This window comes from Eptesicus fuscus, chromosome 7, assembly GCF_027574615.1.
Source record: "Eptesicus fuscus isolate TK198812 chromosome 7, DD_ASM_mEF_20220401, whole genome shotgun sequence".
Taxonomy (NCBI): Eukaryota; Metazoa; Chordata; class Mammalia; order Chiroptera; family Vespertilionidae; genus Eptesicus; species Eptesicus fuscus.
In genome coordinates this window covers 38,567,231-38,583,465 of record NC_072479.1, presented here as the reverse complement: position 1 = coordinate 38,583,465, position 16,235 = coordinate 38,567,231, and positions in this window count along the sequence as shown.

Genomic DNA, 16,235 nt, shown 5'->3' with positions numbered 1-16,235 from the left:
ATCTAATAAAGAGATAATATGCTAATTGACCCTCACACCCTCATAAAGATGGTGGCACCCACAGCCAATAAGGAGGGAATATGCTAATTGACTGTCATGCCCTCAAATATGGCAGCGCCCACAGCCACAAGATGATGGCGCCCAGTCCCCTCAGCCCCACCAGGGCAGCAGGCGCAAGGCACGGCCGGGCCCACCCCCAGGTAGGTCCAGCTGCTCCACGTACCTGCCTCTGGAATCTCCCAGTCCCCTCATCTCCCCAGCCGCCCAGGGCCAGCCCGAGGTGCAGGCAAGCTTGGATGTTGGCTGCCCAGCTGATGCCCAAAGTGCAGGCAAGCCTCGGATGGCAGCTGCCCGGCCACCCAGGGTTGCCTGAGGCTCAGGTAACCAGGGCCAGCCAAGGCTTGCACTGCCAGCAGTGGCAGCAGCAAAGGTGTGATGGGGGCGTTTCCTTCCCCTGATCACCTTGTCTCCTCCCACCCCCCAGGGCTCCTGGACTGTGAGAGGGGGCAGGCCAGGCTGAGGGATACCCGCTCCAGTGCATGAATTTTCATGCACCAGGCCTCTAGTTTGAAATAAATGTAGAAGTACTTATATCTTTTGGGAGAGCCATATTACAGTAGGGCAATGAAGATCAGGGGGAGGGATATTTTTAAACTTTCAGAAATGGGACAATTGGTAATCAAAAATAAGCAAATTGGTACAAAGGTAGGAGGATATTTATCAATATAAAGGTTTTTATTATTTGTAATTTTTAATCATGTGACTATATTATCTATTAAAATTAAAATGCAAAAAGGAATAAAATATAAAATAAAGTTTAAAAAAACAAAGAAGAAAATAAAAAAGGGAAAAAGGCAGGGAGGCAAGAAGAAAGGAAATTTACAGTACAATTTAATTTCAGGTTAAATGTATTGCTGTTTGTTTGGTTGGCTTTTCCAGTTGTATTAGAATTGTCTTGTCGAGAATATAACTTGAAATAAATGTAAGATTATCTGATAATCCATTTCAGTTTATGAAGACATTCTTTTCACTAGTATAATTTATCACAAAAGGGTTCATACCATAGCATTGTCAGAAAATATATTTAAAATCAAATAGAAAATAATTTAGAAAGAAGATGAGCTAGTAATTTTCAAACACTATAAGGATGGCAATGGACACATGCTTCATTGAGCTATTTTTCTGTGCACTAAACACTGAAATAGGATGACAAGATTGATTAATGCCTACCAATTTCTTGAAGAAGAGTGGTCAATGATCTTAATGTTTGGAGCAGTTGACTAATATGAACATGGGGAATTTGAGCTTCATCTTTCCCTACTTCCTCACATGTCCTCCTGGCTTCAGTTAAACAGAGTTTCTTGGAGTTTACTGAAATCATATTCTTCCAATAACTCTTTGAATATGCCATTCTGTCTATTTGAATTTAACCTCTATACACCCATAAGGAGATGACATGGGACAGGACATCTATTTCATCACTATCTGTTTAGCTATCTGTTAAACTGTTAGTCATATCTGTTTAACCGAATTTTAAATATTTTAAACATTGTATGTGTACCTGTTAGGGTTCTCCAGACAAACAAAACCAATAGGATGGAGAGAGAGAGAGAGAAAGAGAGAGAGAGAGAGAGAGAGAGAGAGAGAGAGAGAGAGAAAGAGAGAGATATGCTTTATTAGAAGGATTTGGCTCACACAATTATGGAGGCTGACTAGTCCTGAGACCTGCAGGGTGAATTAGTAGGCTAGAAACCTAGGGGAGCCAATGGTATAGTTCTAGGTTAAAGGCCAGCAGATCCAGAAAGAGCTAATGTTTCAGTTCAAGTCTAAAGGCTGGAAAAAAACAAAACCAAATGTCTCAGTGGGAGGATGCCATCAGGCAAGAAGAATTCTTGGGGGAGGGTTAGACATTTTGCTCTAGTTAAGCCTTCCACTAATTGAATGAGGCCAACACACATTAGGAAGGACAATATAATTTATTCAGTCTACTGAATAATAAATATTATTTTTTTATGAAACAGCCTCACAGAAATACTCAGAATAATGTCTGATCAAATATATGAGCACCCCATGGCCCAGTCAAGTTGACACATAACATTTACCATCATAATATGCTGAACTAGCAAGTGAATTCTGTGTAAATTTCTTTTATATCTTTACCATTCTGAATCTAGTGATTAAATGCACATGGAATAATGTAATTGTCCAATAAAGACTGACTGTATACCAAATGAATAAATGAAAAAATGAACATAGCAACAAATTTATTCAAATTATATACCAAACTAGAGGTCTGGTGTACAAAATTCATGCACGGGGGGGGTGGGGGGGGGGTGGTGGTTTGTGTCCCTCAGCCCAGCCTGCAACCTCTCCAATCTGGGACCCCATGAGGACCCCTTGAGGGATGTCCAACTGCCCGTTTAGGCCCGATCCCAGTGGGATTGGGCCTAAACGGGCAGTTGGACATCCCTCTCACAATCCAGGATTGCTGACTCCCAACTGCTTGCCTGCCTGCCTGCCTGACTACCCCTAACCGCTTCTGCCTGCCAGCCTGATCACCCGCTAACCACTTCCCTGCCAGCCTGATTGACGCCTAATTACTCCGTTGCTGACCTGATTGCCCATAACTGCTCCCCTGCCAGCCTGATTGCCCCTAACTGCCCTCCCCTGAAGGCCTGGTCACCCCAAACTGCCCTCCCCTGCTGGCTCAGTAACCCCTAACTGCCCTCCCTTGCCAGCCTGGTTATCCCTAACTGCCCTCCCCTGCTGGCCTGATCCCTCCCAACTGCCCTCCCCTCCTGGCCATCTTGTGGTGACCATCTTGTGTCCACATGGGGACAGCCATCTTTGACCACATGGGGGCAGCCATCTTGTGTGTTGGAGTGATGGTCAATTTGCGTATTACTTTTTTATTAGATAGGATATAAAGCATGTAATTCCAAATTTGTACAACTTACTCTTCAACTTTAGACATGTCTTTCAAAGTAAATCAGGCTCTTTAATTATATAAAATTATATAAGGTAATCCATGTATACAAATAGAATAAAAATATTGAAGAGGCATATTACTAATAAAAAGTGAGTTTACCAGCATTAGGATTTATAATTTTAGGGGAAAAGTTCTTTGTTATATTATAAAGGAGTTACATCAACAGAACTAAATCCATAGTATAATAAGAGACTATCTCTTCAAATGACATCATTATTTTGTTAATTTAAATTATTGTTTACTACTGAAGCAATATATCTTAAACACATTTTGAAAATATTCATGATCCAATGAAAGGTACCATCTCTTTTAAAAACAACTTTCTACATGAAGATAGTAATTCAGGGAATGCTACTTAATGCCAGGGTATATATCATTTGAAAGAATATATCATTAAAATGGTATGTGCTACTACCCAGTTAAAGGAATCCCTTATGACTCATACAAAGTTTCCTTTTCATGAATAGTTTCAATTAATCTTCACATCAGTAGAATATCGTTCATGTTGCAACATACAGAATTAATTGAATCAGAAACTAATTATAATGAATGAAATGTTATAAAGAATTACTACTTCACTCTAACTGTATTGATTATGATTGTTTTCATATTCAACATCATCATTCACTCCTTTTGTCTTAGGTTCAGTTATGCCATTTTAGATTTTTTTATTCTGTATTAACAAACTAGCTATGTTTTTAAAAGTGTGAATTACTAGTTACAAGAAGCAGTACTTATGTGAATTTTCAATGATGTTAGTGACATATGATAAGGCTCCAGCTATCTGTGATAACTGAGCATAAAGAAGCAAACATATTAAGAAAATATTAAATCAAATGACTCAATACTGAATCACAGGGAGACCATAGTTTAAAATTATGCTGACTGACATCTAGGATAATTTATCTATATTTGTTAGAAAAGTAAAATTTGCAGTAAACAATTTTCTCTAATAAATGAAAAAGATTAATTACATACACAGAATGACTCTTTTTTTTCTATTGTTAAGAGTGCATTAATCATTGCAAATGTGGCTTGTGCTAGAGTCTAATTAGTAACCAGATAATGCTTCTTGATCCTACCATGTATGTATCTCATTGGGAAAAGGTAAATGGACAAACTAGATTTTTTGAAAAGCAGCTGGCAGCAAGAGTTAGCTATTAACATCAACATCAGCTAATGAAATACCACAAACCTGTACTAGTTACGTGTATCATCTCCCATATAATCTGCCATACCAGGTGGAAATAAGTTGCCATTTCAACAAAAAAAAAAGGGAGGTTAAGAATAATAATTAGAATTCTATAAGGAACTGTTTAGGGAGTGTGATACAAACCCACTGATTGAAGATTTAAAGACATTAGTATATGTGCCAGTTAATATGAATCTCCCAGGAATTCAGGGTTTTAATTAGATTAGTAAAGAATCAACCTTGCCTTATTTTCGTTATATAATTTCTTATTTGTTTTAATCATTTCCATGAGTCAGTCTTCTGTTTTGCATTAGCTATATGTTCTGTGAGTAGATTCCATTCTTATTTCCACATCCATTGTCATTTTGTGCCTAGCAGGTATTAAAAAAGAAAAGTAACAAAGTGGATTGTGTATGCTATGACTTCTTTGGGTGGCTAAAACATGGTAATCACTATAATTTATATATATTAAAAAAAACAATGCAGGACTCCTAGTTGCTTCCACATCCTGAGATAAGTGTTATGTTCATTAAAAACTTAACTAGTAATAATAGTGGAGGGTAACAGTTCCATTTTACAGGCCTTCATTCTACTATGAGACTGACAGGGAATTACAATAAAGTCTCATGGACCTGTCATCAGTTTTCAGAGTGGCATTATATGCAGTTAGGGATAGTCACAAAATATCCTGTTTCTTATTCTCTGGAACCCAAGTCTTGTTTGTCTTATTTTTGCACTTTCTCAGTCCAAGTACCAATACTCCAGTTGGTTTCTTCCCTCCATTATATGCATGAAAGACTCAGAAAGAACCAGACTATCATGAAATAATTATGTTCTCTTTTAAATTCATGATAGTGGTAATATCCATGTTTGCAATGCAATCTCTATTATAAAACATAGTCTTACAAATATTGTTTTAATTTGTGCTCATACCTCACATTTGATTAATACATTTTACATATATGCTCCTACAGTAAACATGCGTATGCTTACTCAGGTAAGGATGTCTACAGCCTATTGTTGCTGAGGATCATGAGTACTTACTGAAAACAAAAACAAATGAGCAAATATCAGTGCTTGTCAAATTCCCATCTACAGGAGTATTTAGAAAGACAAATATATAAGTAAATAAATAAATAAATATTTTATAACCACATGACTACATAGTGCTTATATAAATTCTATTAATTATTATCTTATATAACTAAAATATGACTTTGAACAACTTTTTATTTTATTTATTTATTTTTTAAATATATATTTATTGATTTTTACAGAGAAGAAGGGAGAGGGATAATTTGAAACATTGATCAGCTGCCTCCTGCATGCACCCTACTGGAGATCGAGCCTGCAACCAAGGTACATGCCCTTGATCAGAATCAAAACTAGGTCCCTTTAGTCCACAAACTGATGCTCTATCCACTGAGCCAAACTGGTTAGGGCTGAACAACTTTTTAAAAATAGTGCTTATAAATATATTTCGTTACTATACATTTTCCTATTTTTTAAAATATATTTTTATTGATTATAGAGAAGAAAGGAGAGGGATAGAGAGATAGAAACATTAATGATGAGAGAGAACCGTAGATCAGCTGCCTCCTGCATGCCCCACACTGAAGACTGAGCCTATAACTTGGGCATGTGCCCTGACCGAGAATCGAACCATGACCTCCTGGTTCATAGGTTGACACTCAACCACTGAGCAACACTGGCCAGGCACTATATATTTTCTTAAAAGTCATCATAGTAATATACGATTTGTGACTACATAAACTAGTGTGTATAATTGAGAATATTTTAGGATTTGTCTAATCAGCTAATATCACTATGTGAATATCTCATTCATATTGGCATCTAAACATGTGTCTTATGGGAAATCTCAGTGCTCATATTTTCATAATTCTTTCTATAATTTTGATTCTGATAGATCCTTCATTTCTGTGTATTAGTAGATTTTCAAGTGCTGAGTGCCCTTTAGATGTTAGGAGCATTTTATAAATCACAGGAACACTTACGGTATTTCAGATGTAGAAATTGAATCTTGGAAAAATAAAGCAACTTACTAAAGGCTATACAACTAGAAAATAAATGAACACAGCTCTCCCTGATTCCAAAGTTCTTGGATTTTCACTGTATCTTACAGTGACATACCTGAAGTTATTTATTCACTCTTTAGATTCTTACTGTCAGAGCAGTTCTGGGGAAAATTCTGAAGTAGAAAAAGTAAAAATGGTAGAGAAGTACCTCTCTTTTCTGATTTTTTTTTTTTTTTGCATTTTTGTTCCACTTTGATCCATAAAGAGGTTACAATATAAGAAAAGACCTGGAGAATATTATGCTCAGAGAAATAAGCCAGTCAGAGAAAGACAAATAAATACCATATGATCTCACTAACATGTGGAAGCTAGTGAAAAATAAATAAACTGACAAGCAAAATAGAACCAGAAGCATGGATACATGGAACAGATTGACAAATGTCAGAGGGGAGGTGGTGGGGGAGGACTGGATGAAAGAAGGTGAAGGGATTAGCCAAAGAACATACATGCATATCCCTTGTACATTGACAACATAGGGGTGTAGGCCAAGGGAGGGGAAGGTGAGGGCTGGGTGGAAGTGGGTAAAGAGGGGAAAAAGGGGAAATCTGTAATAGTGTCAACAATATAAAATTTAAATTAAAAAAACAGGAGAGAAAGAGAGAGATTAATTACAAGATGCTTTAGAACTGCAGAGCTGAAATTATGATATGCTAATATGAGGACTTAAGCAATAACTCTACTCTTTTTCCTGATCCAAGTGTTTATCCCAGGGAACTTCTGCATTATCAACGTATTTCCTAAGTCTTCTAGAATATTCATGGAAAATCTTTCATGCTACAGAATTGTTCTAGAATTCTAAACAGTGTTGTTATTGTGATATTGTGCATAGGAATTAGGAGCCCTTTAGGACAATCTTAAACTTGTCCACAATTCCAGGAAAAAGTGTTAATAACCTTGTATTTTACAGATAGGGAAAGATAAGTCCCAGAGAAGTGAAATGCTCAAAAATCACAGTTTTCATTGATAGAACCAGAATTCAAATACTAGTCTGTGTGATTTAAATTAAGCCTAATTTTTAATGACCTTATTTAATGGCCAATGGTCTTACTTGTAGAGTGTCAACCTAATGGTGTATTATTTACATTTAAATTTTTTATTTTCAATAAAATAACTTGCTAGCACACAGGTACTTTCTAAAACTCTTTGAAGAGATGCTATAAAGTCTTACAACATTGATAACAAAGGCCTGGTCTCTTCATAAAGTTCATTTTAGGTTTATAAACAAGTAATCCATTTTAGGAAATGATCAAATTCTAACAAGTTTTTATTTTTAAATTACAATGAATAAATATGTGGGTAAAAGAACAAGAAACAAAATAAAATATTTTAATTTATTTAAACACATTAGAGAACTGAAAACAATTTTAAGAGTGCTTTCTATTTGTCCAGTTTCTGATGGCACTACACACACACACACACACACACACACACACACACACACAGCCTGGAGATTATAGAATATGGACTTATCTTTTATAGGATGTCAAAGCAATTTTGGGGAAAGATTAGCCACAAAGAATTAAAATGGCAAAACTGGTAGAAGAAAAGTAAATCTTTTAGAAAGGAAACATCGCTGAAGAAATAGCATACCTAGCATCAGAATCACCTTGCCTAGAAAATGTGACCTGAGCATCACCCATTTATTTACAAAGTTGAAGTTCTGATGTTCTCAACCTCCTTTCAATTACTTCTTTCAAATGTTTTTGCTCATGCCATATTACTCAAGTACCCCCTTTTATCTATTTAACCATACAACCATATTCTTTGAAAACCACCAAGTGCAGTAATTCAAGTTCATCCCATTCCATAATAATTTCTTCTTGTATCAAATGCTATCAAGCTTGCCTATACTATTCTTTCTAGGATTAAAAATAAATAAATTATTATTTTAGTAACAACATCTGTGTTTCTCAGATGAGCAAAATTATTTAGCTTTATTTTCTATAAGAGCTATCTTGTTCTAGAGTCTACATTCCTCTTAATAGTAAGTAGATATTAATAAATCAACAAACTAATAAATAAGCAAAGTTACACTTATAGGTAAATTTTGATATCTTTTTATTTAAAAACTGTCTACTCCAGGTTAATTTGGTCTCTCTGAGCACTTCATTGAATCCAATTAATTAAGTATTCTTTGATTTATAAAATTATAATAAAATTATTCTATATTAGTTTTCATAATTTGTCAAATCAAAGCTTTTCTAGGAGCAACATATGTTGATTTTAGAGTTAGAATAAGGAGATTCAAAGTAGGTTTAAGTGTTAGTGTCACAGGAAATGCTTTTATCTGCAGATTATTATTTTTTCCTCCTTTACATTATGGGTCAAAACTTGCCTCTCTCAAAAGTATGTTATGTCTTCCTTTATTCTGAGCAGTATCTTCCGATGTGTCATAGTACTTACTCTTTTATCTTGCTCGACTCTGTCAACTGTGGGGTCCACAGGTCCTCTGCCAGGAACTGGACCTTCATGAATGCTGGGTAGTGGACAGAGAAAACATGAGAAGTCATAGGCCTATAGCAGAGTCTTTATTGCAGGCCAAGTAGCCATTGCTAACAAGGAGCCATCAGACAAAACAGTTCTTCAAAGTTGCTTTACAAAGTAGCCCTTTCTAATACAGTAGCAAACACAGGATCCCTTGTAAACAAGACAAAAGAGGCTTCTTGCCAAATAGTGACATCAGTATTTGGGTTACAGCAAGGCACGCCTGCGCAGTGCATACAGTAAGATTGCTGTGTCCTTGCTCAAATTGGTGTACTCTGATTAGGGATCCCACACCATGAAAAGCTCAACTTGTGTACTATATTTTCAGTTATTTTTATTTTAATACTAGAGGCCCGATTCACGAAGATTCATGCAAGAATGGGCCTTCCTTACCCTGGCTGCTGGCACCACCTTCACTCTGGCTGAAACTGCCTTTTCGCTCTGACCTGGAGCTTCCCACTCTGCCCAGAGGCCTTCCCACTCCTTTCTGCCTTCCCACTCTGCCCAGAGGCCCAGAGTAGCTGGGAGCAGTGCAGAACACCTGCAGCATTGCCAGGGTGACAACGCAAGTGTCCCGCCCCACCACTGGCCACTTGGAACCTGTGTATGTAAATTAACCTGCCATCTTTGTTGGGTTAATTTGCATATCACTCCTGATTGGCTGGTGGGCATCACAAAGGTACGGTCAATTTTCATCTTACTCTTTTATTTGTGTAGATATTTTAATAACATGGCATATTATTCTACTTGTCTCATTTCCAATCTCCACATAAACTATCAGTTCATCATCTATTGATTGTATGAAAAATAAAACTTCTAGATCTAACCATCCTATATAATAAAAGGCAAATATGCAAATTGTCCCCTCAGGAGTTAGACTGGGAGACCAGGAGTTTGATCACTCGCTATGATGTGTGCTGACCACCAGGGGTCGGCACAGAACATGGTGGGTGACCAGCAGTGGCGGCGGGGAACTGAGGGAGCAAAGGAGGAGGTGGGGAGGCGGAGAGGCCAGGAGGCGGGGAACCTGATTGGCTATGATCACCGGCCAGGCCTACGGACCCTACCTGTGCATGATTTTTGTGCACCAGGCCTCTAGTTTGCATATAAATTAAATTTTAAAGGTACATGAGAGCTGTTTAATACACTTACCTTTTAAGTGTGTGCATAAGAAATTTACTTTATGTTAAAGTTGATTCAGCAGGTAAACAAATGATAAATTTAAAATTACTTTTGAAAAATGCATAGTTTTAATAAAGTGCACCAAATGTTATAGTTGTGAATATCAATAGTCATGCAGTTTATTTGGAAAAAGAAATTGTTTTCTCAGATAATTTTACTTATTGGCAAAATGAAAGATGATTTGATTCTCATAAGTGTTGTTAAGTTTAAATAATGCCAGTAAAGATTCTTTATATATACTTAGTAAGTGTTATAGATTTTAAAAATCGAGGACATCTGTAAGTAGAAGCAAAGTGAAAAATGCTGGTGGTGAAGAAATTCAGAAAATGGGCCTTCCCTTTCACACTTAGCATCTGCTACCCTGTGTCAAGCTGATGCAGTTTCAAGTTACATTTTCTCCTCTCATTTTTTAAGCTCTTTGGGACTTGACCTTTTTATCTGAGAATGAAAGAGTTGAGAAATGTCAAAACATTAAATATTTAGAAAATAATGATTTTTTATTCATTAGAAAGACTTTTAAAGCTCAGAAATTTGATATAACCATGTAGGCAATAAGAGAAACTTGAAATTCTCAAATGGCTATATTTTTGTTCATTTTAAGGTGTCTGTTGGTTGTCCTTCTCCTAGCTTCCTTTCTCTTCAGTGTAAGAGACTGCAAATGTGTGTGTGTGTGTGTGTGTGTGTGTGTGTGTGTGTGTGTGTGTGTACAAAGAGTGTTTTTCTTTAAAAATTACATCATATTCCTGATATGCTTAAATCCTTATTAAATGACTTCATATGGAAACCAGGAACTAGCTATATAAATTTATACTCACACAGTTAGAAAAAACATGGTCATTGTCTAAATATGTACTTTTAATTGAATGAAATATAAACTTGATTTTTAAAATATTGATATATCTTATAAGATCTGTTTGTATAATTTGTTAATCAAATATTTCCAACAACAAAAAAAATGTTTATCTATGTTCTTCTTTGCTCCTCACCAACATTACATTAACACAGGCCATGAAGGTACTTTCATATCTCGATATTTAAAATAAATGTGTACCATTCCAAAAATTGACTATCTATGAATACTTTAATATTGGCTTAATGATTTAAATAGGTTTAAATCCTTTGGTGAATATTAGGATTAATCTCCACTTTTTATATTATATTATAGAAAATAGGTATAGGTTAACATACTTTTTAAAAGAAAAGTATTCCTATAGACTGAGAAGTAGCTTTTCTGTGTCCTTGAAAGTGAAAAGATTCCTAAGGTGGTAGGGAAAAACTGTCTCTGCCCCAAGTGGTTTGGCTCAGTGGATAGAGCGTCAGCCTGCAGACTGAAGGATCATGGGTTCGATTCTGGTCAAGGGCACATGCCCAGGTAGCAGATTTGATCCCCAGTGGGGGGCATGCAGGAGGCAGCCAATCAATGATTCTCTCTCATCATCAATCTTTCTTTCTCTCTCTCCCTCTCCCTTCCTCTCTGAAATCAATCCTGTATAATAAAGAGGTAATATGCAAATTGACCATCACTCCAACACACAAGATGGCTGTGCCCACGTGGTCAAAGATGGCCACCCTCATGTTGACACAGATGGCCGTCACAAGATGGCCAGCAGGGGAAGGCAATTGTGGGCTCTCAGGCCAGCAGGGGAGGACATTTGGGAGGGACCAGGCCTGCAAGGGAGGGCATTTGGGGGTGATCAGGCCTACAGGGGTGGGAAGCTAGGGGTGACCAGGACTGCAGGGGAGGACAGTTTCGGGGGACCAGGCCTGCAGGGGAGGGTAGTTGGGGGGGACCAGGCCTGCAGGGGAGGGCAGTTGGGGGCTACAGGGCCTGCAGGGGAAGGCAGTTAGGGGCAACCAGGCTGGAAGGGGAGGGCAGTTAGGGGCTATTGGGCCAACAGGGGAGCAGTTAGGCGTCAATCAGGCTGGCAGGGGATTAGCTAGGGAGTGATCAGGCTGAAAAACAGAAGCGATTAATGGCAATCAGGCAGGCAGGCAGGCAAGTGGTTGGGAGCCAGGAGTCCTGGATTGTGAGAGGGATGTCCGACTGCCTCTTTAGGGATCGAACATAAATGGGCAGTTGGATATCTCTTGAGGGGTCCCAGATTGGAGAGGGTGCAGGCTAGGCTGAGGGACCCCCTCCCCCATGCACTAATTTTGTACACTGGGCCTCTAGTGAAAATATATTTAAAAAGAAAATAACTGTCTCTTACCTTGAATATCTTGTTTTGCTCTAACAAGTGAGTCTTCACTGTGAAATTTTTACAGAGTTGTATTACATTTAATAAATTCATTAGAGCCCTAACCAGTTTGGCTCAGTGGATAGAGCATCGGCCCGTGGACTGAAAGGTCCCAGGTTTGATTCCGGTCATCGATGTTTCTAGCTCTCTATCCCGCTCCCTTCCTCTCTGTAAAAAATCAATAAAATATATTTTTAAAAAATAAAAATAAGTAGTTTCAAAAAATAAATTCATTAGATCATAGCTTAATTTAACAGATACCACTTCTGGAAAACAATCAGTTGATCTGAAATGACACTAAAAATTACAAAAGGTCATGGTTTTATAGTGAATAATTAGGAGCTATGTAAATTTTCAAGAACATTTCGTGATTGATTTTCTTAACTAGATTCTGAGAAGAGAATTGCATGAATGAAAGCAGGATAAATTTGAAGAACATAATTCTAGTTATTTTATAAATCTCATTTTTATTGCATGGTGGTTCAGTATCTTACAAAAAGATTCCTACTGTATGGAAAGTAGGACTATTTCTATGAGTGTCTCATATCTATTTCTGTTTATAGAATGTTGCTTAAGTGTTAGTTTTTATTTCTTTATTTAAAAGATTGTGTCCTAGGATGATATGACCACATTATTAAAAATACCATTATTCACTATTATCTCAGTTTTATGAAAATCAGAACTAAACAAATGTAGTTGCTGTATTTTTTTATTCTTCTGTCACCACTGAGTATGAGGTTAGCTTTGTGTAAAGACACCATCAGTTTGAAGATAAGTTGCTGAGTATTGTCATGAAAAAAGATTAAATGTTACAATTTACATTTTCTACATGTATTTATGTGATCATAAGGTTTTCTGCTTTTACTCAACTATGTGATTCATCTCATTAATTTCCCTCTAATTGGTTACATACTTAAAAATAATTGTAGAAGTCCCGCAAACCTCAGTATTTAACATAGGAAGTTATGGGTGGCCGGAAGTTAGTTATGGGGGGCCTGAAATCTGTGGGTTGGCTCAGCTAGACCAGGTGTACTGTCATCCAGAGCTTTATCAACCAGCAAAGGAAGAATCACTATGCATTCTGCATTATCCTAGTTGTGCATATTTTTTTGTGGTTAGTTTCAATTACATTTCTCTCAGTGGCTCGAGGAAGGCTAAAGGAGTGTGTAGTGATTCTAAATAAGGTATGAAACCATGTACCAGATATATCCTTGCGGTGGGTGGGAGAGGGGAAATATATCCTTCTCAGTTGTTTATTAAAGAAACTATTGTTGAGTTTGAAGAAACTAAAGAATTTGCCTCTATCAATGTTCTGCATTGAACAATTACAGGGGGATTCATGCCAAAGAATTGAGAAAACACAAGTCAGTACAACCTGACATGGGATATTCCAAAATGCATTACAATGGGTGGTTATAAAAATACTAAAGGCCTGGTGCACCAATTCATGTACTGGTGGGGTCCAGCTGGCCCACCCCAAATGGGAGCCATCGGAGGTGGGCCGGCTGGGGTGAGGGGACGAGGGCAATTTGCTGGCTGGCCCCACCACTGATCGGGGTTGGGGGGCCCACTTGTGGGTGGGGTTGGCCAGGGCAAGGGGCTGTGGGCATTCTTGTTGTTCCACCATTTGGTCGATTTGCATATTAATCTTTTATTATATACGATGTATAGAGCAGAAAAAGGCATGTTTAGACAAAAATACCAAAGCATGTGAATATGTAAGGTTATTTGTATCATTCATCAGCAGGAACTTTGATGATGATATTTAAATCTATTGTGTTATTAAACCATAGTGTAAAAAAAATGAACTTCATTTGCTATTGGAATTAAGCATTATTAGTTTTGTGGTATGCTAGCACGTCTTACCACTGAGTAATTCTATGGGCTAGCAAAAATACCTGAGCTAAGAAAAATCACAATTTTTAGAAAACATTTGAAAAACACACTTAACTGTGGAAATTAGCTTTTATTGAATCCTTTATAATGTCTCTTAATGAGTCAACCTAAAATTACCAAGAAAAACAATGCCCATGTACAAAACTTATCCTAGGAGAAAGTCATCTCAATGACAACTGATTTTCTTTGTATTCCAAGTAATGTCGAATTGTTGTAAATACTGCCCATGCTGTCAGATATCAAATCAAGAAATGAGACCTTATTTTTTTGCCACACCAATTTGCAAAAGACACATTTTCTGAATTCAAGCTACAATTTTAATATTTTTGGTGTATTTTCATGCAAGTACAAAGGAAATTTCCATATTTCAAAATCCATTTAACTGTGCAATTGTAGAATTTCCACCTATCTTTCATTTGGAAGCAATTCATCTGCAATGTAATGACATAACAAAAAGAAAATATAAGAAAAAATCTAATGCAGTTCTACAAGTGCTTTCAAATTGATAAATGTGCACAAAGCATTTGCTAATGTATTGATATCTGTATGTGCAGTGCTAATCTATGAAAAAGATATTGTCAAAGGTGAAATACATAAAATCCCATTAGAGACTATTATAAACACATAAACATTTGCAACTGTTTTGATAAATGAGATTAACAATTTTAAAAGCCAATTAAGAGAAATGTTTTTCCTCAAAAAGATTTTCATTCTTCTCATTAAAAAAAGACAAAGACATTGTATGCCACTGTCATTATAACGAATTTATTAAAATTTTTGAAAAATTGTTTTCTGTCTTATATAAGTACCTACAAAATCTCCTTCATTTTCCTTTATGACCTCCAGAGCTTAGAGTATGTATCACCTTTACAAAAATGTTTTTTAAATCCTCTTCTGTATTGTCATTTGATGGTAGTTATAAAACTGTATTTATTTGTCAAGCTTATTGAAATTTACAAGTAAAGACGATGAAATGTATTGTATGCAACTTATATCTAAGTAAATTTGATGGCAATTTTTGCCATGTTTTAAAAGTAGAACTTTATGTTTTCTTTGTAGAAGGTTTTAAAATGCAGATTAACATATTTTATTGCCATGCTATTAGTATTAGAATTTTCAATATCTTCTAGTGTCAAAACCTATAGAACTATACGATGTCCCAAAAATGTATACACACTTTGAATAATTACTAATTCCAATGGGTTAAATCTGAAAAGAAAGAAATATCAATTGAACTATCAGGAAAAAGCATGTATACATTTATGAGGATACCCTGTATATAACATAAAGAGTAAAACTTAATGTAAGTTATGAAACTTAATTAATAATAATGTATCAATATTTATTAATTACTAGAGGCCCAGTGCACAAAATTTGTGCATGGGTAGAGACCCTAGGTCTGGCCGGTGATGAGGACCAATCTGGGCCTTCTGGCTCCTTGCCAGGGCCTTCCTTCCCCAGCTGCTTGCCAGGGCCTTTCTTAATTCCGAGCCACTCCCCTGGTGGTCAGCACACATCAAAGCAAGTAATTGAACTCCCAGCCTCCTGGTCGAACTCCTGAGGGGACACTTTGCATATTAGCCTTTTATATATATAGACTAGAGGCCCGATGCACGAAGATACATGCAAAAATAGGCCTTCCTTCCCCTGGCTGCCGGCACCAGCATCCCTCCAGCACCCAGGACCCAGGCCTTTGCTCCGGCCAGAGCTGCCTTCTGCCTTCGCTCTGGCCCTGCCACCCTCCGGTAGCTCCCTCCACCCCCTGCCCCCCCTCTTATAGCAGACTTCCTGCCCCACCTCAGCCACTCCGGGCCTGTGTGCACATGCTGCCCAGAGGCCCAGACTGGCCGGGACAGGGCGGAACGCCTGCGTCATCGCCATGGCAATGACACAAGCATCCCGGCCCAGCTGCCTCCATCTTTGTCACGTCAATTTGCATATCCCCTCCTTATTGGCTGTGGGCACCGCTATCTTTGTTGTGGAGTGATGGTCAATTTGCATATTCTGTCTTTATTAGATAGGATAATAAGTATAGCACATTAATAGAAACATGTTAGTAATGGGAAACTATGGGTATAAGAAGCAAGAATTCTCTGAAATATCTGCTTACTTTTTATGTAAATAAAAAACTGTTCTTAAGTAAATTATATTAAAAACTA